Raw genomic sequence first — 23779 nt, forward strand, 5'->3', positions numbered from 1 at the left:
AGAGACATATACATAACTCTAAAAAGACAACACTTTTGGCTATTCTAAGAATAAGGGTCGCACACTTGGATTTTGCTAATTACGGCAGGACTATGGTGGAATCGGGAGTAAGGAAGTATTTAGATAATAATTTTATCTTTATATTGGTTCATTAATAAATATTAATAAGGAAGAATAAAGCCGATGCAACCGAAATTTTTCCAAAAAAATGTTTAGGTCTCTTCACTCAAAGATCAAACCAGCTCAAACTTCGTTTATCATAAATAACTCAGTTCTCGAATGCAGACGATCGCCCAACAAGAGTGCGCCACCGGTTTAAAATACAGCATGCCTTTGAAACTTCTTTATCCAAATCATTTTATGTATTTCTCTAGAGATCCATAACCTCCGTAACTTTATACGTATATTTCGTTTTCCTTTAAATGAGTGTTGTTCATTTCAGCAGCTCTGATTGCCATTTGATGTCATACAGAAATATTAAATTTTCCCGACTTTTCCGACTGCGTATTCATATTCGCCTGAAAAGAATCAAAAACACTCTTGGAAATGCATCAATAGTATGGACATTGTTTTATCAAGCACATTCGTATCGTGTTTACTGCTTATATTTCGCTCCAAGAGTGTGTGTCGTGTGACCTGGTTTCCACTGTAATCAAGAGAGACAGATATTGATTTAGAATAATGCCGTAAATGTGGAAATCAACAACTTGAAATTTCCTTAGTCACACTTTCGATCAACGGCTGTGTCCGATCTTTATATTTTTTGAATAAAATATTCGGATCGTCGCGTCCTTTGCCCTCTACCGAACGGTATCTCATCGCGTGTAGCATAAAGTGCACCCTGTACGAATCAATAGTCCGTCCGATATGAGAGATCGATGATGATTGCTCGCCTCGAGTAAAATTCTTGCGACGATTTCTTACCGAGGGGTTCAGGGTCCATCTTTTTCCTCCCCCACCCACCCCCCCCCCTTCACCTCACCTCCTTCCGACTCCGACGATTGCTTCTGGGAATAGCACCTGCCAGGGTGGCCGCGATTCTTCCAAACCAATTATTTCTCCCTCTGGCGGTGGCGTGCGAGGCACAACGGGGAGAGGGGGACGGTAAAGGGAGGCTTGACAAGCAAGTGCGCATCGAAGAACGACAGACGAGCCGAGAGGCGGTCGCCTCGCGCCATTCAGCCAGCGCTGGAGAGATGTGTCCGACTGGACGTAGATCGGGACAAAAGGGAGATCGGGAGGGAAAGAGAAGGGTGGCGGTCGAAGGGGAGGAGCGGGGGGATTTAGGGGCATGCACTCGGTCGTTCTTGATTTGGGCCTAGCCTCTCAGATTTGGAACGCATGGCCCATAATAGCACATTCGGCCGTCGAGGAACGAGAGTTCGCATTCGACCGGACACTTTTCGTGAGTCCCCTGGGACCTATCGAGTTACGCAATTCCTACCGTACTGTGCGCCAAATAATATCCCAATAATTTAATTTAGCTGGTTCATAATCAACTATTTAAGCTAAGTTTAGGCTGGGAAAATATTTCCTACCAATCTAGAAATCATTGCAGCTTTAAGTTAGTAGTCCGTGAATACTCAAGCCCAAATTTATTCAAACTTTGGTGACAATAACTTCTTTATGTTATATATATATATGTAAACCATACACATAAAAATCAACCCGAAGGTCGGTTTGGTAGGCGATGGTAGAGTTCACCCAGTACTAAGCCCGACGCCGTGTGAAATTCACCCAAGGGGGGGGGGGCAGTTCCTTTCCCTGTGCCACCCACCAGTATGGTTTAACCAGGAAATTCTGGTACCCGAGAACTCACACAGCTCGGTTGAATCTGAGGGTGCCCAGAGATATGCCTCCCTGGGAATCGAACCCGGGCCCGACGGTCAGTAATCCAACGCTCTACCCCTGGACTACATATATATATATATATATATATATATATATATATATATATATATATATATATATATATATAAAGGAGAGTGTTTGTTTGTATGTATGTAATTTGTTTACTTTTTTGCTGTCATAGAAACAGCATTTTTCCAACTATGCCAGCAGGATACTTTTGCAAGAACACTATTGTATTCAGAATTGCCAAGATATCATACGTGGAATACATCAAGGAAAGTCTTTTGTAGAAGAAAAATGGGCAACTTTGATCCTGAGAATAATATTTATTCATGTGACGCATTGGGCCGAGTCTACACAGTCCATCCTAACAACGCCGAATGTTATTTTTTAAGAATGCTTCTACATACCATTAGAGGACATCGCTCATTTGCAGAAATAAGAACGGTAAACGGAGAAATATGTGAGACATTCAGAGAAGCTTGCCAGAATTTAGGGTTGCTAGAAGGAGATCAACACTGGGATCACTCATTGCGAGAGGCCAGTTTGATTTCTCTTCCAGGACAAATCCGAATTTTGTTTGCCATCATAATAACCTCCTATAATCCATCTAACCCAAAAACATTATGGGAAAAATATAAAGAATCAATGAGTGAGGATATACTGGCTAAAGTTCGAAGTGAAAATCCTACATTGGATATTACGTTTAACTCCGACATTTTTAATAAAACTTTGATTATTTTGGAGGAAAAGTGTATCACCATGGTTAACAAGACTAGTGGAACTCGGCCTTTTTGCACCTGTACAAGATCAACAGGGTGTATTTTATCCAGATTATATACGTGAAACTAGCTACAATGTCTTAGACTTAGAAGCATACATTGCGGATAAAAAGCCACTTCTTAATGAAGATCAGAAATTCGCGTACGAAACAATAATGGATCAAGTAGATAAACAAGAAGGATGTATCATTTTTCTTGATGCTGCAGTGGCACGGGAAAAATATTTTTAATTAATTTAGTTCTCGCTGAAATCAGGGTTCATGGAGAAATTGCTCCAGCCGTTGCATCTTCAGGTATTGCAGTGACATTAATGGAAGGAAGAAGAACAGCCCACTCTGCCCTTAAGTTGCCACTTAATATTTCCCGACAAGAAAATCCCACATGTCATATAAATAAAACAAGAGGCCAGGCACAAGTTCTTATAGAATGTAAATTGATAGTATGGGATGAGTGTACGATGGCTCATTAAAAATCTCTTGAGGCCCTCAACGCAACACTTCAAGATCTTAGAGGAAACTGCAGTTGAATGGGAGGAGCTCTGGTACTCCTGTGTGGAGACTTCCGTCAAACTCTGCCTGTCATTCCAAAATCGACTCCAGCCGATGAAATTTATGCCTGTTTAAAACATTCTGTTCTATGGAATCATGTCCAAGAAATTAGCCTTAAACAAAACATGCGAATCCTCTTAAGAGATGGGAATGCTCAAAATTTTGCAAATAAACTTTTGGAGATTGGAGAAGATAGATTAGTTATTGAAGCATCTGGTATGATAAAATTGTCATCAGATTTATGTGTATCGGTGAAAACTGTCCGCGATATGATACAAGCAGTCTATCCTAACGTTAATCAAAATTATAAAAATTTAGAATGGTTGCGAGAAAGAGCCATTCTTGCTCCTAAGAACGATGATGTTAATGAAATTAACAAGGAGATACTAGCCATGCTGCCAGGAGACGTGATTGAATATAAATCGGTTGATACCGTAGTGGATGCTGACGAAGCCGTCAATTATCCAACGGAATTCCTAAATTCATTTGATCCAGCTGGATTGCCACAACATCGCCTTATACTTAAAGTAGGATCTCCAATCATTTTATTGCGAAATTTAGATCCACCAAAACTCTGCAATGGGACACGATTGTGTGTGACAAAATTAATGAAAAATATAATCCAGGCAGTCATTTTAACTGGAAAAGGAAAAGGTGAAATAATTTTTATTCCACGGATACCTCTAATCCCAACTGATCTTCCCTTCAACTTTAAAAGATTACAGTTTCCAGTCCGGGTAGCTTTTTCAATTACCATTAATAAATCACAGGGACAGTCTTTAAAGTTTTGTGGTGTTGATCTAAGATCGCCATGTTTTAGCCACGGGCAACTTTATGTTGCTTGCTCCAGAGTTGGTTCGCCTAAAAATTTATATATTCTTTCTCCTGGATATGAAACAAAAAATGTAGTTTATAAACAGGTGTTAAATAAAAAAGATTCTTAAATTTGTATGAAGTAGTGTATTATTGTACTTTATATTTTGTTGTTTTTATTTATGTAGTATATTTATATTATTGTTTCTCTCTAACCCGTGCAAAGCCGGGTATTCAGCTAGTATATATATATATATATATATATATATATATATATATATATATATATATATATATATATGATTTCGTCGACGTAACACGGAGGTGTTGAATAATAAATTGGACAGCACCAAACAATATAGAAACACATAAAAAGATCACTCACATGTTATTTCTTGATAATTTAGACGAAATTCTGCTCCGTCTTCATTGGAAGATATAGAAGTAATCTTTATTCTAATCATTACAGTAATCATATAAATAAAATGAATGCTAGTGATCTTTTTATGTGTTTCTATATTGTTTGTTGCTGTCCAGTTTATTGTGTGTGTATATATATATATATATATGTATTTATTCATTTATTTATTAAATTATTTATTTATTTTTATGTATTCTAGAGTCAGCGGTGAAAGAGGTCATATCTTCGAAAAAATTAGAGCGAAATATGTCAGCAAAAAATTAAATCATTTATATTTTCAAAAGAGACTATTTCATGTAACAGCCATTAAATTGCGAATTTTATTTTAAATTATGGTTGATTTTCTTATATCAATATATTAACCATCAAATTTAAAATTAACAATTTCAAATATTAATTTAAACCTACTAGTAATTACATTATCTACTGAGAAAATTAGCTAGCTAGTGGCTAGTACAATAATCAGTATCTTTGACCAATAACTCACAAAAACATATCAAATATAACCATACTTAGAATGAGATGAAACTTATTGGAGGGTATTAAAAAATCTAATGATCCTAGAGTTATTTATTATGGCAGCAATTACAAAACTAACTATTCGCAGAAGGAAAGCATTGGTCTCTCGCGTGAACACGTGCTTGAATACTAGCTAAGAATGGTAAAGTGGAAAGAGAAAAAGTAATTTAGAAAAGGGTGAATAAAATGAGTAATTAATAAGACTGTTATTAAATAAACTACGGCATTTCATTCATATTAAATGTCATTTTTTTGAGATAAATAATGAAATCTTGGAAAAATATATGCAATAAAATTCAAAGTTTAAAGAGAAAGCCTGCACGACTGGTGCTTTTGTGATTTTGGAATTGAATTAGTATTTTACATACGCTTCAGGGAATAAAATGGATGAATTTCCAGGAAATGTGGAAACTTAAAAGAATAGTAAAATTTTAAAGAGCTTCAAAGAAAAATTAAGTTAATATAGAATGATCAGTTAATCAGTCCTTGCCAAATTGGGTATCTATTCATGAACCTTCAAATATAATTATATATTAGAGAACGAGGTATAGCATTCTCAAACTATAATGTTGTTCATTGTAAAACAGATGTATTGTTAATTCATTGATTATTAAATTAGAGATATTAATGCTATACATACTTTTATATAAAAGTCTACAATTAGCTTGCATACGTAGCTTAAGAGGTTGATTATCTTTGGTAATCGTTATCCTATCTTAGAGCCTTTACCATAGCTATGAAAAGGAGGATGAATTTCGAGATTGCGTCATGTGCTTCTATTTGGGTCGTTATGCCAACATGATACAGTTACGCAACATGAACGATTCCAACTAGAAATATTTTAGTAGTCTTTCACTCGCAGATAACATGTCTTTACGCAGCGATAAAAGATTTGTGTGATTTCCGCGTTTTTTGAAGAAGAGAAAGTCATCATTGGACCCAAAATGTCGACATTTTCAAGGTAATAATATTTCTCTCAAGAGTTCAAAACCAAATAGTTTCAATGAGTAACAGAGAATAAATTATAAAGTACATCCATTTTGCAACGATTTTTTCCACTGTTTATTTTACAAAATTCCTGCTCGTGGACTGATGAATTCAAAGAGCAAAAAGTCAAATCAAAGCTAAGAAATTTTTTAGAGGAATGAAGAAAGAAGGCATATCTTGAGTATTCCACGAAATTAGATTTTTAATTATTAATTCCCAACGTAACCTATAATAATCTGTGCTGCTACTTATCCACCATGTCCAATTAATGTTATATAACAAGAGTATGGTGCCAATTTAGTGGTACTTTCAAAATATGACTTGTTGTCTTCTTAAAATTTAAATGCATTATTTTCAAATATCCTAAGGTCATATTTGCATAGCAAAAACTGGACTCCTCAAGCATGTTTGCATTTATTATAAATGAGGGTTAGGAACCAGTTCATACAGGGGACATTGCCCTCCTTCCCAGACCGTTTGTGAAGGCGAACTTTATCATTTTGCTCTCAAAACTAAAGTCAGGATAGCAGGAGATAATATTTATAATGATGAAAATGAATAAGAACCGCAACACCCTGAAGTGAAATATATCAACTTGGATTAAAGGATGAGGGCGCACCAGGAACAGGTAAATTTTTAATTAAATATTTAGAACTAATTCAGCTCAATTTTTTATTAATGCTCACTGCGGTTTTAAGGCCATATGTTGAACAACAGGCCATAATACGAGAGGCTCGTAGAGGTTCTCTAGTTAATGGTGCTTTCCACTGTACTGTTGATCTGGGAAATTTGTTAATACTGCGGAAGACGATAAAATATTGAAAGGAACAGCACTAAATATTTACTTATTAAAAAAGTATCATCTTATGTTAAGCCGCACGAGGTTTAATTTTAAATATTTGGAAAGAAGAACAGATAAATCAATACATAAGCATATTAACAAATTGATGCATGAAAAATAGTTTCACAAAAATATTACGCGTAATTTTACTCCCATATTCTTTCCAATTGTGAGGACCGCTTAGCGATAGTCCACACCCTGTTAGTCTTGACTCCCCTGCAGGCGACAAAAAGTATATTTCACCGCTGTTGGGGATAATATACAAAAAGACCAAAAAAAATTGAACATTACTTATACGTAGAAAGACATTTGGACGTAAATAATTCTTCTCTACCCCCATAGGCATGAAGCTGAAGTACGAGTTTACATGGGCATAGATGTAATCCTGTCAAAAAAATCTCTTGTTTAGATTGTTAAGACTTGAACATGGTGGGTTAGGTGAGTAAGTATTATTAACGCGAAGTAATAGACATTTTTTTAAAACTTTTCTCCCTCTGCATGAATATTCCACTGTTCCAGACTTTTGAATGTGTTGATAGCGGGTAACTGGTAACTGTTTGATTCAGCGCATCTGCACTTTAACCGTAAAACGACTTTTTTTCGAAAAAGAGTTAACGTTCGCAGTGGGATCAACCACCCACACCGCAGAGCCCGTTTTTCGTCGGCTGCTGAATCTCTCAGCCGGAGTTTCGGCGTGAGGAAAGGCACGTGGGAGTGTGACCGCCAATCTCGAGAAGAAGAAAACTTTGGAGGAATTCCAAGAATGCCTCCAGAGATTAAAAAGAGAGACGTAGAGGACCCATGGGAACCGTTTATGAATGATCCCCTCTGAAACAACATCATCCCCAACATCCCCATTTCTTGATTTCATCCTTTAATCCTACTCGCAGATTACTTTTCGGACGCGTTGCGCATGTGTTCATAGCGATTCTCGCATCGCTATGCGGTAGCAGAGCGGGGAGTGGCCCGGATCCCTTGGTGCACACGCCGGAAAGAGGAAATCTTCCATTGGCAGCAGCATGGCAGCACACCTCAAGTGACGTGGTCCTCATCCTTTAAATATGTACTTGAACTATCATTTATTTTTAAGTTCGTCAATTCATTCTTTTGAAGTTGGGTAATGTTTCCATAAAGGGGCACGTGAAAGTCCAGGGGTAGAGCGGTGGACTACTGACCAGAGGACCCGGGTTCGATTCCCAGGCATGTCTCTCTGGGCACCCTCAGATTCAACCGAGCTGTGTGATTTCTCGGGTACCAGAATTTCCTGGTTAAACCATACTGGTGGGTGGCATAGGGAAAGGAACTGCCCCCCCCCCCACCCCATGGGTGAATTTCACACGTCGTCGGGCTTAGTATAGGGTGAACTCTACCATCACCTGCCAAACCGACCTTCGGGTTGATAACTATGTTTATGGCTTAATGTTTCTATCCCGTATTGTTTGCAAAAGAAATCTATGCTGAAACGAAATCAGAAAATGAGTACTTGAATATTCCTTGTACTGGCTGTTGTTTAATTAATTCTTTTACACCGTGACATACCAGGTATCCATCGCTCTCATTCCCTTTATCTCTCGCTCTCTCTCCTGACTGCGTAGCGCCCTTTCGAGTGGGAATGAAGCGCGTGGGTGGAAATAAGAGCGGGAATGGACGGCTAATCTGGGGCGAGAGGGAAAGAGGAGGGAAAGTGAAATGCCGAGCGAGATGAAAGTGCTCTTGCTGTTCCCACATTCTTTTTTTTGAACCATCGAGTCGATTGTACCAGTGGAAATCCACGCTGTCTTTTCCTCATCGAACACCGATCTCTTCTCCCGTCAAGATCCGCTGCTGCGCCCGCTAATACTCACGCAATTTTTATCAATCTACCGATCCGTTGAAAATGAATGAGCCTAACTACTCATGAGAATTTAAGGGTAAGCTAAAAAACTAAAACTGAAGACATTAGCAGCAAAGGTCATAAATAATAACAAGAGAAGTCGTAAAAGATCAGAATGAAAGCTGCAGCACACTGTGTTGAGAGGCATGTTTGCCCGCTCGCTCCTCTTCCGTCGACATTGGCCAAGATCTGCCGATTTTATGAGGATTTAAATAGCTATGGAAATGGAACCAGATTTAAAATACAGAATAAACAGCAAATGGATGTTCTCGCCAAATGATGGAAAAATAGAATTTCTCTCTAATTTCCTCGTTACGAACGGAAATACATCCACACATTTTAAAATAGGGATTAGTGAATTAATTATCTGCATTTAACAAAAGTTTAAAATAGCACGCATTAACGTAGGTGTTGTTTCAACCTTTTACTAACCGCTGTTACATGATTGGACCTAGTCAAAATGTGAATTATGTGGTCTTTGCACAAATTTGAAAGTAAATTTATCGTTTCTCCCTAACCCGAAATAACTGAGGGTAGAGATGAATAATAGTGTCAATAATTTAAGCAGTAGTAACTCTGGCTGTGTTATACCTTCAGTCAATGGTTTGAAAGTCAACACTATCTTCAGCTAGGCAGGGTATGATATTTCTCACCATACAAACTCGCTAATATCTATTTGTTTGCAAATTTTGGCTATGATTCTCCCCATATAGTCAATATTTTCAATAACAGTTGGCGTTATCTCCAGTGCTTAGTCTCATGTCGGTGTTGATTGTAACTGCTTAAAGGGCAACATTTGCGAATCACTTGCGGAAGACGCAAGTAAACACACGCATAGTTATGACTTTAAAACTGCTACTGGCGTTTAATTAATTTTATGGCTTTATTTATTACACATTCACAGCTTATATTTTTGCTGACTGGTACCTCACATTATCGATACTGATAAATCACATAACCATATTTCAAATATTTTCTGGGCTTACTTAAGTTTAATTTTCGCACTCAAATATTCATATTACTAAACTTCCATCATTCAACACTAACCACCAAATAGCAAAAAATTTTCAATAAATATAAAATATGTTTTCGCAAAATTCTCGAAAATTATCGAAATCTCGAGACATTAGGCCGATTGCAACAATTTAGTTGGTGACATGCTGAACTGACGGAGTAAAGGTCACGATTTCGAATGCAAATGTTGATCGGAAAGAACTCTCAGAGGAAATGAGAGCAATATTTTCTCAAAGTTCCATTTTTAGACAAGAAGAGAATTGAAAACTAATGTAAGAAACTCACTGATGAATGCGCCGTGGCTTTTTTCATTATTTTGACTTGATAATGCCTTATAGATTAGAGCAAATATTCGAGCCGCTTGCATACGCATGAATTTCTCCTGCTATCATCTTGTTGGTCTCCTTTGGTTTCGGATTTCTCTATCACCAATACTCGACGGGTCTTTTATTCAATACGTGGAGTATTATGAATTGGCGATCGCCGAGGATTGCTTGTACGAATCTGGTACGACTCGAATTTTTTGCCTGCTCGTCTTGTGTTTGAGGAATGAGGTTTTCATTTAAGACGTAATAAAGTGAACTTGTTGGTATGTTCAATCCTGCAGTGCAACAAAAACGAAAAACTATTCAAAGCAAAGATCATATTGTTTTCTCCATTGCAATCAGAAGTTGAGAATGGTAGCAGGGTGGATTGTGATCGTGATCAATGAAGCAAGAGGCCAATCCCACCGTGCCATCATAAGGTACGCTTAAACTCCTCAGATTAGCCTGTTACGCTGGGACGTGAACCTCTGCAAGATGGCGCCTCTGTTTTCGAAGATTGAAACCTTCCGAGGACTAAACAAATGAAGGCGCCGCCTCCGGCCACCTCCCTCCGGCCAACAAGGCCTCCGCTCCAACGTACTAATTCACCCATTGATAAGGTTTCGTTCGCTCGTGACGTCAACTTCTCTCTCGTCAGTGTTGTTGGCTGATGTAATAAGATTAATAATATGGCGTGAAAAAAATAATATTAGAAAATATTAAATGTTTAATGAATTGGAATCACAAGTTTATCTTGGTAGCAAAGCGGATTTTGCATTAAGGAGGAGATGATCCCCACCCCCTTTCCCGTGAAGTCGCGAAACTCCGTTGAGGTCGGGACCCGCAAGCCACAGGGGGTCGAGCGAGCGCCCTCGTTTATTCTACATACGCTCGGGGATTGAAGCGACGAACAGGTGAGTGCGCTCACCGTCCAGCTAACTGGATTGCTAAGCGAGGGATGGCTATTTAAAACGGGGATAACTCTTGAAAAAATTAATTATACTCAAGCTACGTATTCATTCCTCTCTAATACACCAAAAAGACATGTCACACTTGGACCAAAAATATGAAAGATCACCTACCAGAAATGCGTGTATTTTGAATGTTTTCCTTCATCAAAAGATCCAAGTTTTTCTCCCTTCTAACGACAGCAAAAAAAATGGTCTACAGCTGGACAATATTTTATTTTTCGTTACGCGTCCTCTTAAATTTTCTCCATTCAGAGAAAAATTGCAAAACTCGTTATTTTTTATTAGTGCTCACCGAGCATACGGCACATCTCCTGAAGAATCTACCTTGGTATTGCTGGACACTTTTTTTGCCATTAACGCTCCTAAAAATTCGATTCACAGTATATAAATTATAAGATTCCCCTCCATGTTCATGCTTTTAGTTTAGAGATCAGATTTTTCTCACTCCTCTGAGAATGACAAGCTGTGTTGCATCCGCTTCCTAATTAAATCTATTGGATAATGCAAAATGTCATACCGGCAGTACGTGATGCCCACTGCCTTAAACGGAAAATCACCGAGAAAATTAAAATTCAGCCATTTGGCTCCAACTGAAATCCATCAAACAAGAGTTGAAAAATTGAATTTGGTGGCAAGGGATCGACGTCCTCAATCTGCATTTAAATTCTTTTCAAACAGAAGATTAACTTGAGTTGATGGAATGCTGTCAATGATAGTATAAAAAGTATGTATGAATGAATGCATAATAAATCTTATTTGTTGCTGTCAATTCTCTGATGATTTTCTAAATGAATGAACAAGTGCATTGGTATTACAAGCCCTAGTATTTCGCTGAGGTACCTATTCCATTCCAAAAGTATAAATTCCACAAATATGAAAACTAAAATTTCTATTTGTTAAACAATCTAAAATTGATTGTTTAAGAGTGATATTTGATAAGATTGCTTAACCGATACATTATATATTCCGGTTTTAAAAAATACTCTTGGTCACGCACACCTGCTCAAACCCCAAGACCGTATTTTACTTCCAAAGGATTTTTTTAATTTATACACACACGCAAGACATATTTCGAAGCCATCGTTTGGTAGCGGGCAGGAATTATGTTTTAGAGCTGAAGGTCGTTCTTTGCTCTGTCAATTTATTGGATAAAACATTCCTAGAATAAAGGTCGTCGACGAATGTTAAACAGTAACCTTCTTTTTCAAAACGTTTCTACATGCCGTTCCTAGGACCTTTGAATGAGGCATCTTATTTGTTGGCAACACGTGAGCGATCGTAGAATTAAGTTCAACAAAGACAGACCGTAGATGATGTTTCCAACGCGTCGAAAACCTAAAAGTAAACATTCTGTATAATAAATAAATATTCAATTATTAAGGTGAATGAATTCCCCCAAGATCAGCATAGATTTCACTTACTTTTCTTGTGGTTTCCTAAGAGGAATAACATTCCAAGGCGATGGATTGTTTGGTTAACGAAGTGATAGCCGCAAAAAGTCTCTCACCGCCTCCAAGAATTCATGTGAAGATTTCACTGGTGATCGAGGTCATTCGCCTTACAAGAAACTATGTGACAACCAGTTCAGATATTCTCTTAGTGCTTAGGGCTCAACTTCCCTTACACAATTGCATCATTCTAGTCCCCATGTGAAAGCGCTAGAACGGAGAATTAATAGGAAAGCAAAAGGAAATTAGCTATTTGTGATTTTAATTAACGAAAGGTAGGAGAGTAGAGATTAAAAGAAAATGTTGAAGGGGATAACGAAGGAATGAAGAGGGGAATGGGAGCAAGGCCAAAGGAGGAGCCGAACCACCACCGCTCGATTAACGCTAATCCGATTAAGGCGATTCCATCATTCCAACGCCACTGGCAACGGTGGAGATTTCTGGTCTCCATGCCTACAAACTGCAGGTCAAGTGACAAAACTACCACAAACAAACCCCCACGGGACGCAAAACGTTTTAAGTCACATCATGTAAAATCTAGAAAATTAATAAATACTCAACGCATGGATTTTTTTACAGCACTCTTCCTGACCAAAAACGAGGACGTTTATGCTGTATGTGTTTTCTAATAGTTGAGCTAAGCGCATATTTCCCATCTTATTTTTCCACTTGATTAGTTAAGAATGCATTCAGCACATATTTATATGAATGCAAAAAATTCTCACTGAGGGCTTTAGACCCTTAAATACTATATGTCGTAAGATCTTCAATTAACTTTTCAACATTTCTTACTCCAAATGAATACTCAATTCATTACACCTGTAGTAATTGGTTCACTCTCTTCTCCAGAAATCCATATTATTCAATTGATTTTCTTTCAAGTGAGTCCAGTATTTTGCTTCGCATAACTTTGCCTTTTGTCTTAAAATTATATATATATATATATATATATATATATATATATATATATATATATATATATATATATATATATATATATAATGTAATATTATTATAATATATATTATATTATATTATAATTATAATAATTGTGTAATAATATTATGAAATATGTTATAATTTATTACCGCAATATAATAATACATAATTTAACAATAAGTTTTAGTTTCCAAAGGTACACACTTGGGAGTGGGCGCAAGATTCGGGTAAAAAAAGTTAAAGAAAGAGTAACACATTTCGTCAAATTGATTGTTCTCGTACTACCCTTCGGAAGAGAATGTTTTGTCCTTCCAGGAGGAATGGGGAAAGGGATATGACGCATGGAAAGCTGTCTAAGAACGGTGGTATCATTGTGAAAGGAGATGCACTGAATAGAAGATGAGAGGGACATTAAGCACTCAAATAAAATGACGGAAAAAGTTTCAAGAATGGAAGACGGAGGTGGTTAGAGGAGGTGGCGATGCGTTAAAATATTGAATGGAAGCGTCGAACTACGTCTTAAAGAAAGCGCAAATGGTAAATTCGTAACTTAAGTGTACGCATTGGTAGAATTTCAAAAGATTACCACCTCAAAATAATTCTACGCTCTCGAATATTGGCATCCTATTACATATATATAAATATATATATATATATATATATATTATATATATATATGTATATATATAATGGGCTGACACAATATAACACAAATAGAATAGAATAGCAACATTTAAAAGAAGGCCTCTGAGAGGACCGAAAGCTCGAACAATTTACCGTGTCCTTTTAAATGTTGCTATTCTATTCTATCTGTGTTATATTGTGTCAGCCCATTATTGGGCCGCTCGTGTGAGTTTTTCCGTACAATCGTTATATATATATATATATATATATATATATATATATATATATATATATATATATATATATATATATATATATATATATATATATATATAGTATATATATATACATATATATACATATATATATACATATATATATACATATATATATACATATATATATACATATATATATATATATATATATATATATACGCACACACTTATGCGGTGAAAACAGTTAACTTTGCAATATCATTTCAAACATTTGACGTCATACGTATTCATTCTAGAGATGAGGAAATATAAATTTTTGATGGCACTTTAGTGGAGCATTAGCTTAGTAACGATTCAAATATTACTAAGATGAAACGAAATCAACTGAAGACTCCATGACTTGGCAAAGTCGGTGAAAATGTCGAAATAAGGATTAACAAAACAGAATTATGATCCACCGCGTCAGAGAAGGAAGCAAATAGATAACATTTAGAATTAGATTGTTTTTTTTCTATTTGAATAGGGTAATCGAAATAGAGAGGAGTATGGGGGAATAGCACGAGTCAACATGGATATACAGAAAAGAAAATTCTACTCCCAACATACTAAATAGAGCCCCTGGATCTGAAAATATATCGTCAGGATACGAAGTAAACTCCTCAAATAAGAAGAAACATGGAGCGTCCGCGGGACAAACATGGGCATGGCAGTGGGGAAAGGAAATAGGAAACAGAATAATGCGGTGCTACCGCGGAATGCTCATGATAAAATGGCTATTAATGATGATATTGATGGCTTGTGCGTCAAAAATATTTTTTCCAAGGTTGAAATATTAGTGTGTGGAAGAAGCATTTGCTATTGATGTAATTTCCTAAATGCAGTTTATTACTAAGGTATAACTGGCACATATATGTAATATTTTTTCCACTCATTTGTGTCTTATTTATCAGGATATGCGCATGGGGTGTAGGACAATTTTGTGGGCTTGTAAGGTAGAATGTCACAAAGATGTAATGTAGGAAGATCACTGCCGGCGCATATATTATATTCTCTCGAGTTTGTTGCTAAATATCAGCCACGTAACCGATTTAAAAATTATTCCCATTATTTTTAATGTTGTCATTTTCTACTTATGTTTATTGTCAATTAAGTTTTTTACAATTATGAAAAATACCAGATCGAGAGAATATACGTCATAATTACATGATTTTCAAAGTCATTGTAGCACCACCTCGTCGTCTTCGCTTATTAAAATTATTATATATGTTTGATTGAACAGTAATACTTAATTGAGAAGGAAAATGATGTTTCAGGATTGACATAGAGAGAGGCTAGTTGCCGGCTAAGAAACTTTTTCTATAGGTATTGCCATAGGCTCCAGCTGCTTATGATTTTCGCTGATATCTCTTGTTTCTAACAATATCCTTGAATGTATTCTTTTGTAAAATACATTAAAGGTCAGAAAATATTTTTATTTTTTCCTTTCTGTTAAAACCTTCTGCTCGCGAGTATTTGATGGTCTCCCAGAACTTCTAGCTTTCAGATTCTAAAGAGCATCACTTATTATCACTTGCCTGACAGTCAAAAATAACAACTGACACACTTTCAGTCTTAATTGTAAGGAAAAATATTCCAGACTTCCAGACATTAAATTCTGTTTTCCACTTCAAAAAATATCCAACGGAAACACCAAGAATTAATATCAAATTGTCCTGAAATGCTAAAAATTAAACCGTCGTATATAAACCGTTTATACCGTACATGAACTTCACTGAAAGTACGCTGCTAGGTTTGCGTGATATGAGACGGAAAGGCAGCAGGGACTATTTGGCGACTTCAGTTAAAAAGTGGATGATAGCGAAAAGTATGATAGCCAGCGTGTGTCACCTCTAATAGTAAACATAATGTTGAGGATAAGATAAAACACAGACCAGGTGAGTGATTGAATATAAGTATTACTGCTAAAAGTGATAGCGACAAATTCATTGTCCATCCAAGGACACACACCTACAAGTAGTCAGAAGAAGGAATAAAATGTTCAAATGATCGAAAATGAGAAACACAAGTTAAGATTCTTCGAAGATGGAGACTGCAATGCGCTGTAGTGAGCACCGAGGGAGATCTGAATGAATATTTGGGGTTTAAGATTCACAGTGATCGCGGTGAGAAAGAAATAAAGTTTTAAAGAATTAAGAAAACAACTCACATCTGACTCAAACTCCACCATGGGCTTAGCTACACTTCAAAATCACTATGCTGGAAAATGTTTAAACCCAAATAATAGGCCTACTAATGAAACAATAGGAACAGTCATAGATGACAAAATTATAAAATGTAAATGACAATTATAACAATGGAAAAGAAGAGACAGTGGAAGAACGTGAATAGGGACTGTTATTGGATAAAAAATCATATGAAAAACTGAGAGATAGCAAGAAATGTGGAAAAAGCCGGTGCAATGCTATGGAGTAATTTTAATGACATATGAGAGGCTAGAGTTGGAATGGATACTATCATTGGAAGTATTTCAAAGGATTTCTAAAGAGCAAAAAAGTAAAAATTACACCAACCATCAGAGTTAAGGCAGGTCTTCCAAAATGGAGCATTAGTAGATTCAGAATTGTCAAAAAGAATATGAAAAATACTTTATGGCAGCGATATTAGGCTATTAGGCAAATACAAGCATAAATATCGAGAAAGAATGCGACATAAATGAGACAAGGAATTGCTGTCCCGTTTGAAAGTACACGGCCAACTTAAGGGGAATTTGTTGAGATAAATCATGAGAAAATACAAGAGCTAGAAGTCTCAGTAAGTATGAAGGCTAGGTTAAGAATCAACATCAAAAGCCAAAAGTTTGTACAGGAACCATTCATGAATCTGAGAAAATAAAAAAAAATATTATATAGGGCATTGGGAGGAGAACAATAACGATGGGGAGCTTTTACGACAATAATGACATGACGGTAGGGACATTTTAAGAAAGCCCTAAAAGGCGATATTGTTAATAATATTTGTAATAAAATGGAAAGAAATATTTTTGCGCTTGTGATCTGTCCGATTCCGCCTTCCCCAGCTCTACTGTGTTCCTCTGTTCTATGTGTTCCTATCCCTTTTCCGTATATCTATTTCCATATACATAACAGAATAGGGAGCTCGTGCTTAGTGAATGGGATATAGCAATATGAAGACCTGCAGATGGAAACAGTGAGGGGAAAACATGTTCATGTTTTGCTGAAAGCCTAGAATCCGTAGCGTAAGATTTTCCTGCAAGCGCGCAGTACAGATTTCGTCCAACCAATCAGGAGAAAGGCATTCGATGTACGCTTACGGGGCAAAGCTCTTCGCCCGATTGGTCGAACGATCTCTGCGTCACATTGTATGCATGCATGATAAATGCCCAGAGGGTTTTCGGAGCCGTCTAGCAACATCCACTCATAATCGAGAAAGCTCGGCGCATTAATTTTGATTCTTCCAACCATTATTAACTTTTTTATTATTCTCGTGTCTTCACAACTAAGTCAAGTCATATATGATTTTCCCTTGAAAATCATTAAGAAATTGATGGCATTTTTTACGGTAATAATATTAGATACGATGCCACTAGCGAAAGCTATTTTTTGCGCGGGATCCTATTTAAGACAAATGAAGGAGTAAGATGGTTTTCCAAAAACGCACGTGTTAACGGGGAAAAAGTTAGCTGTAAACGACCAATATCACCTGAGACGAAATATGAGGCATTACGGTATTCCAAGAAAGTGGAGTCAAATTTTCGGAAACCGGAATTGATTGGGGAAGCCGAGACGCTTTGTCATCCGTTTGTGATGTCGTAAAGACCCCGTCACACGCCATGGTGACTGTTTGGAGAGTATGCGCGTTTGGAGGATATGTGGATGATGCATGGAGGGTTTCCTAACACGGGATAATCAAGGTGAAGTTTGGTGGGTTATCTCCCGTTGTCAGACATTTTGCTAATCGGAGTTTTTTTGTGGATAAACAAGGGCATCGTGCTCCCCTTAGCCCTCGTGGATATGCTTCATACTGGCTCATCTGCTGCAGATTCACTGCAATGAGTGAAAGGGATAGAAGAACAGAAATATAACTCTACCTATAGTTTACGTATTGAATGAATATTTTTTCAAGAGCTGGCAAAGTATCAGATAATAAAAATGTCTTGGGCACGATGCACGAGTTGATGGATCAAAGAATTATTTTCCCTCTGCTTCAGAATAACTCTGAATAGTTAAATAGTGTTTTCTCTCGATCGCTCGATCATAGTTTTTGCAAAGCATACGAAATGTGCGGCCGTCTTAAGCCATCAGTGTGACGGATAAAAGTGATGAACTAGCAGTTTTCTCCAACGCCTAATGGAGTTACAGGCAATTCATTGGAGACCTCGAGAGCGAACTTCAGCCGCACCGTGGCCTTGGATGGTTCGTGAGGCAGTAAGTGCCGCGACCACAATCTCACCAAGTCCAGTTCCATCCAAAGGATGAGGGGAGTAAGAAATAAGAGTGATATAACGAGAACTGGAGTGAGCTATTGGGATAAAACACCAAATGATACGTACATCCCAAAAAAAGCTAGTATTAAAACCGACACATTAATATAGAAATCATTGGGCCTTGTATAAAACATCTTTCAAGATGCCACGCACAATTCTAAAAATATTAATTCGCACCTCATCAAAATTCAATTGGTTCGGTATCCAACAGATTCCATTTCTGAATACAGTACTTATAGTATCTATTCTAGCAGCTTGAAGAAAAATAAACATCAATCAGTACTTTAAGTCTTATCTTCACACTACCTTTCTTCAGTTCCGAATAATTATTGTATTCTCTTCAATGTATCGATCGCGAATTTTTTTCTTATTTATGTATGAGCGTAAAGTAAACGAAGACTTTGGTGATAAGTCTGACGTAGCACTTTCAAAAGGTGTTAAACGAGGTCGAGATAAGGCGTCGCGAAGTTCGAATGATTCTTGAGTTTCTTCCAAGGACTAGATCGCCAAATGTTGTCTGCCGTCGTGAAAGCGCCCTCGCAAACGGCCAGATGCTCGCTTACCCAAGTGCCTCGAGAGGGAGTCCCCTTCAAACACCCCCCCTCCCGAATTCCCCCCCCCCAATCCCTCTCCACTGCCGCCGTCTCACTGGTGCGAAGGGTGGGTAGATTCGAGAGCGGCCAGGAGTCAGGTCCGGCGATCTCAACCCCTTCCGTCGAAGAAGGGCGAGAATATGGTGAGAAAGGAGGGCTTTAGGAGACCATGATCATTCAGAAGGGAACTGCATACGTCCATTCGGACATCACTATCCACCATTGCTATTGGCTAAGGACCTAAACCTTTTATTCCGCGAGTCATTAAGCATGAAGCTAGAGAAGTTAATGATTTTTTTTTTAATTCTACTTCGAAACTAGTTAAGTCGCGTTTTTAAGTCAGATACGTCCGCATCACACTAAACAGTCCAACGTGGTAAAATTTGCCCTTTATTGTATTTTTATTTTCATATCATAATAGTTGATACACTTAATATTGGTACAATTAAACTTAATTATATTAAAATTTTCCGCATTAAATTAAAGATGGCAAAATGTTGAGCTGCTAATTTAGTCGGAATGACATAATGAACGCGATATCTTCTCCCAGCTGTTACCTCTTTTGTCTCTTCTACAGAACTCAAGTAAAATGCTCGCACGGAGCATTAAAATATTAACAGCTAATGAATAAGAATTAAAACAAATAGATTAGCACACTAAATATGTCCTCGAATTCTAAAAGTGCTATTACTTTCATTGCTTTTTTTGAAGACATTATTACAATAATAATAGGTGACCGCCTGGGTTATGACGAGGGTAGGGGAGGGAATTTTATTAAATTATTTGTAGAGATATGAAATGTATCCACCACAGTTATCATCCCAAATGTCGGTTTGATAGGGGAGGGTGGAGCTCACCTATTACTAATATCAGCGATGTGTGAAATTCAAAGATTAGCAGGGTATGAGGACCCATTCCTTTCCATATTCCGTCTATAGTTTCCTAGGAACAACTAGTACCCCGAGGAATCACACAGCTTGGGTGAAGCTGAGGGTGATCAGAGGCGTCACCCGGAATCGAACCTGGGCCCTCTTGTCGTCAGTAGTCCAACGGTCAGCCTGGTCTCCTTATATGTGTGTGTATATATATGTATATGTATATATATATATATATATATATATATATATATATATATTTATTTATTTATTTATTTATTTATTTATTTATAAACCATAAACATAGTAATCAACCCTAAGGTCGGTTTGATAAGTGATTCGAGAGTTCACCCAGTGCTAAACCCGACGGCGTGCGAAATTCTCTCATGTGGGTGGGGGGGGGCAGTTCCTTTCCTTGCGCCGGCTATGGTTTCCCAGGAAGATCTGGTACCCGAAAAATCACAAAGCTTGGGTGGAGATGAGGGTGCCCAGAGAGGCGTGCCCGGGATTTGAACCCGGAGCCTCCGGTCCGGCCCTGTGTCCAACGAGTCCAACTGAAGTCCAACGCTCTACCCCTGGACTACTGCGACCCACATATACATATACCTGTATATTATATATGTATCATCCATACTATATATAGAGAGAGACAAATTGTTTGTATGAGAAATACTTGGTGGTGGCCATTTAAAGTGAAACCCCGTATGATTACCACCAGGGGTCGGCACCCCCGAAACAAATGAGCATACGAGGGAGGGGAGCTGTCGCCCTTGAAGGAAAATCCTGACGGTTCCATCCAGCATCCCAGTTGATAGTGAGGTATATGCAAAAAATAAATCTTAGATTATAAATTAATTAGATTTCAAATATTTTCTCCTGGCCAGCCATTGGGTCGTCCCCGCCCCCCTCGGGAGTCCCAACTGAGGCGCGCCTACCTCACCGACGGCTGCGGCGGCATTCTCTCGCCCTCCCACGGCCACTGGGTCGGCCGTGCGGAAAGTACCGGGCAAGGAGACGGGGGAAGCGGCGTAAGTCCACCCCCCTCCACCTCCCGAGGGGGCGAGTCCATCCGGCCACTCCTCCCTGGGCCCACAAATGCCCATTTAACGGCGGTGGCCGTGCGAGGAGGCCGCCGCAATTTACGCCCCCCCCCCTTCAATCCAAAATCCAACGAGAGAGCACTTGGAAAGTGTCTGAGCGAAAAGGGATGCTCTTAATTAATAATTGATGAAGTTTAATCCTTCGTCAAAATACCTGTTCCGTAATTACACTTGAAAACTCGAATTGAGGGAGAAAAAAATCTTCTGCTCATCCAGAGTTTCCCCTCTCGAAAAAGTTATCACAGCACGTTTTCAGATTATGAAAGTTCTTGCTTCGATGTACATTTCACCTAAACCACAAGTGTTATGAACCGGGGTGTCTCGACGCTTAAAGTTGGCGTGAGGGTTGATTAGAACGCGAAACATGATGTGAGATATATTACGCTGCAGAAGACAAAAAGGTGACGACTGAGATTCATTAGTGCCTATTTTGAAGTGGAGGGGTAAAATGAACATAAAGTTTCAACTGGTTTAATATAATGTTGAAGAATGTACAATTCTTGATCTGCAGTAGCAGTTCGTACATTTTTTACGAGGTTCAAAATATGATTAGCCATGGTGACAAAATTATTCCTAGCCATGCGCACACTTTTCATATTTTTCTAATTTAAGAGGAAACTATAATGATATCACTTCGCCGGATTTAAATATTTTTAATTAACAAATTTATACGATCAAGGCTGATGCAAACGTAACTAGTCAATAAAATTGCGTGATGTGAACCTGACCACCCTGAATTCTTGGTGACGAAAGAGATCATAAGTTAGAGAAGGAACGGGCGTTGAGGGAAGCCAAGGAGGGGAAGGAAGGACTCGCCGCATTTAATTCGATCGGCAAGCACGACTCGGACCCGAGCGGTGCGGTGACCGCTCGGCTCACCCTAAGGCCATTCGACAACAAAAAGGGGTCGAACTTTATTCCATCCCCCTCTCCTCTCTCGAAACTTCCTCCCCCTTCCCTAACCGAAATTCACTGATTAAGAAGTCGCTGTATGCGAAATAAATTACAGTCGCCTTTGAACTCTTTTTCCTCAGTCGTGCCAATCACTGCGTCATCATAGTGATGCGGGCGCATGGGAGGTGATATTGGTGACGGGCGTGGAGCGTATGACGGGACGGACTGACAGCGTGAAGAACAAACTCAACCCTTTCGGACGGGACGGCGGGCGGGCCACACTCACCTGTCGCTGTTCCCGATGGGTCGCCACCGCACCGAGCGCCGCCGGAACCGCCTGGGGGCACCACGCACCACGGGACGGCTGGCTCTCTCTCTCCACAAATCAACACTCAACCACTCTCCCTCCCTCCGCCTCACACGACCTTGCCGCCGCCCTCTCCCCAAGGGAGGGAAACCCGGTGCCGGGACGGGCAGTCCTCCCTCCTCCCGTCCGGCACGACCCTCCTCTTCTCACCAACCACCCTTCCGAGGCCCCCGGCCCTGATTATCCTCGGGAAGGGCCCCCAGTTGGAATCTCCGAGTGCGGAGAAGGTCTTTCCCTTCCGGTATGCAACTGCCGTCCCCCCGAAGGCGGCGTCGGCCCTTGAAAGGGCCTCTCTCCCCCGCGGAAATATTTGTTTGGGTCAAATCCTCCTCGCTAATTTCTCAGCAATTATGGGGTGGCGTGACTACGTCCAACGGGGTCTCGAGGACTCTGGGTGCGAGAATGGGGTGGGCGGGGGTGCGAAGAGCAGAGCGAGATGGACAGAAGGAGGCGGACTCCCTCAAAGAGCAAAACACGACGAGCGACTGCGGACTCTTCTCTCGCCCCGGTGTGTGGCCCCCCGTGATGGAGGAGGGGTCGGAGAGACGCGGGGGAGGGTGGCGGTGGGGAGAACATTGGCGCAGACTTTCGCAGTCCTTCCCCTCCACCGCCCCTCCTTCCTTCCCCATCCCCACTCCCTCTCTATCGCTACCCACCCCTCGACTCCTCACCAAACCAGCCCCTTCTAACACACTCTAACCCTCTCACTCCTCCCCGCAACCCCCGCCCACATTCCCTCCCCTTTTCCATCTCCTTCTCACGCAAAGTAAAAAGCCGCAAAGACAAACGGCCCGCGACACTGTATGTAGTCGGTTGGACAGAGCGCGCGACGCAGCCGCCGCCGCTGCCTGGGTGGCCCACCGAAGAACTACAACCAAGGGAGAGCTTAGAGAGCGCGCCAATGTTTCGAAACTTTTGGGCACCCGGACGCGCTTATGGAAGTTGACTCTGGTGACTTAGAATTTGCGGATAAAATTTTACATGATGGCAGAGGTTACCTGATAGATCGCAAGGCGCGCCATTTAGAATTTCGGTTTCATTTCCGAATATTTGAATAGCAACATTCTTGGGTTTTCCACCTCTGTGAATATGACTTCTCCACGCATATTATTATTATTATGTACCGGTTAAGGTAGGTTTTGGATGGACACAACTACCCAATAAATATTTTGTTTCTCCTGACAAAACACAACCCAAATTTCTACACTAAAGCAAGCCCTTCTTCATCTCTGTGTACTTCCTTCCTCCCTTCATTCCGTCCAACACCCCTATTCTATTCCTGCTCTTTCCTC

General features: G+C 39.2%; 1 long non-coding RNA gene across 2 annotated transcripts in view; it reads right to left on the bottom strand.

The window, feature by feature from the left end:
* Positions 1–22947, bottom strand: part of LOC139690754 (uncharacterized) — a 454110-nt gene extending 431163 nt beyond the window's left edge. For both annotated transcript variants that reach the window (XR_011701505.1, XR_011701506.1), the window contains exon 1: positions 22407–22947. This is a non-coding gene — a long non-coding RNA (uncharacterized lncRNA). The remainder of the gene's footprint in view (positions 1–22406) is intronic.
* Between the last annotated feature and the right edge of the window lie 832 nt (positions 22948–23779).

This window comes from Hetaerina americana, unplaced genomic scaffold (genome assembly GCF_022747635.1).
Source record: "Hetaerina americana unplaced genomic scaffold, ioHetAmer1.1.p SCAF_3, whole genome shotgun sequence".
Lineage (NCBI taxonomy): Eukaryota > Metazoa > Arthropoda > Insecta > Odonata > Calopterygidae > Hetaerina > Hetaerina americana.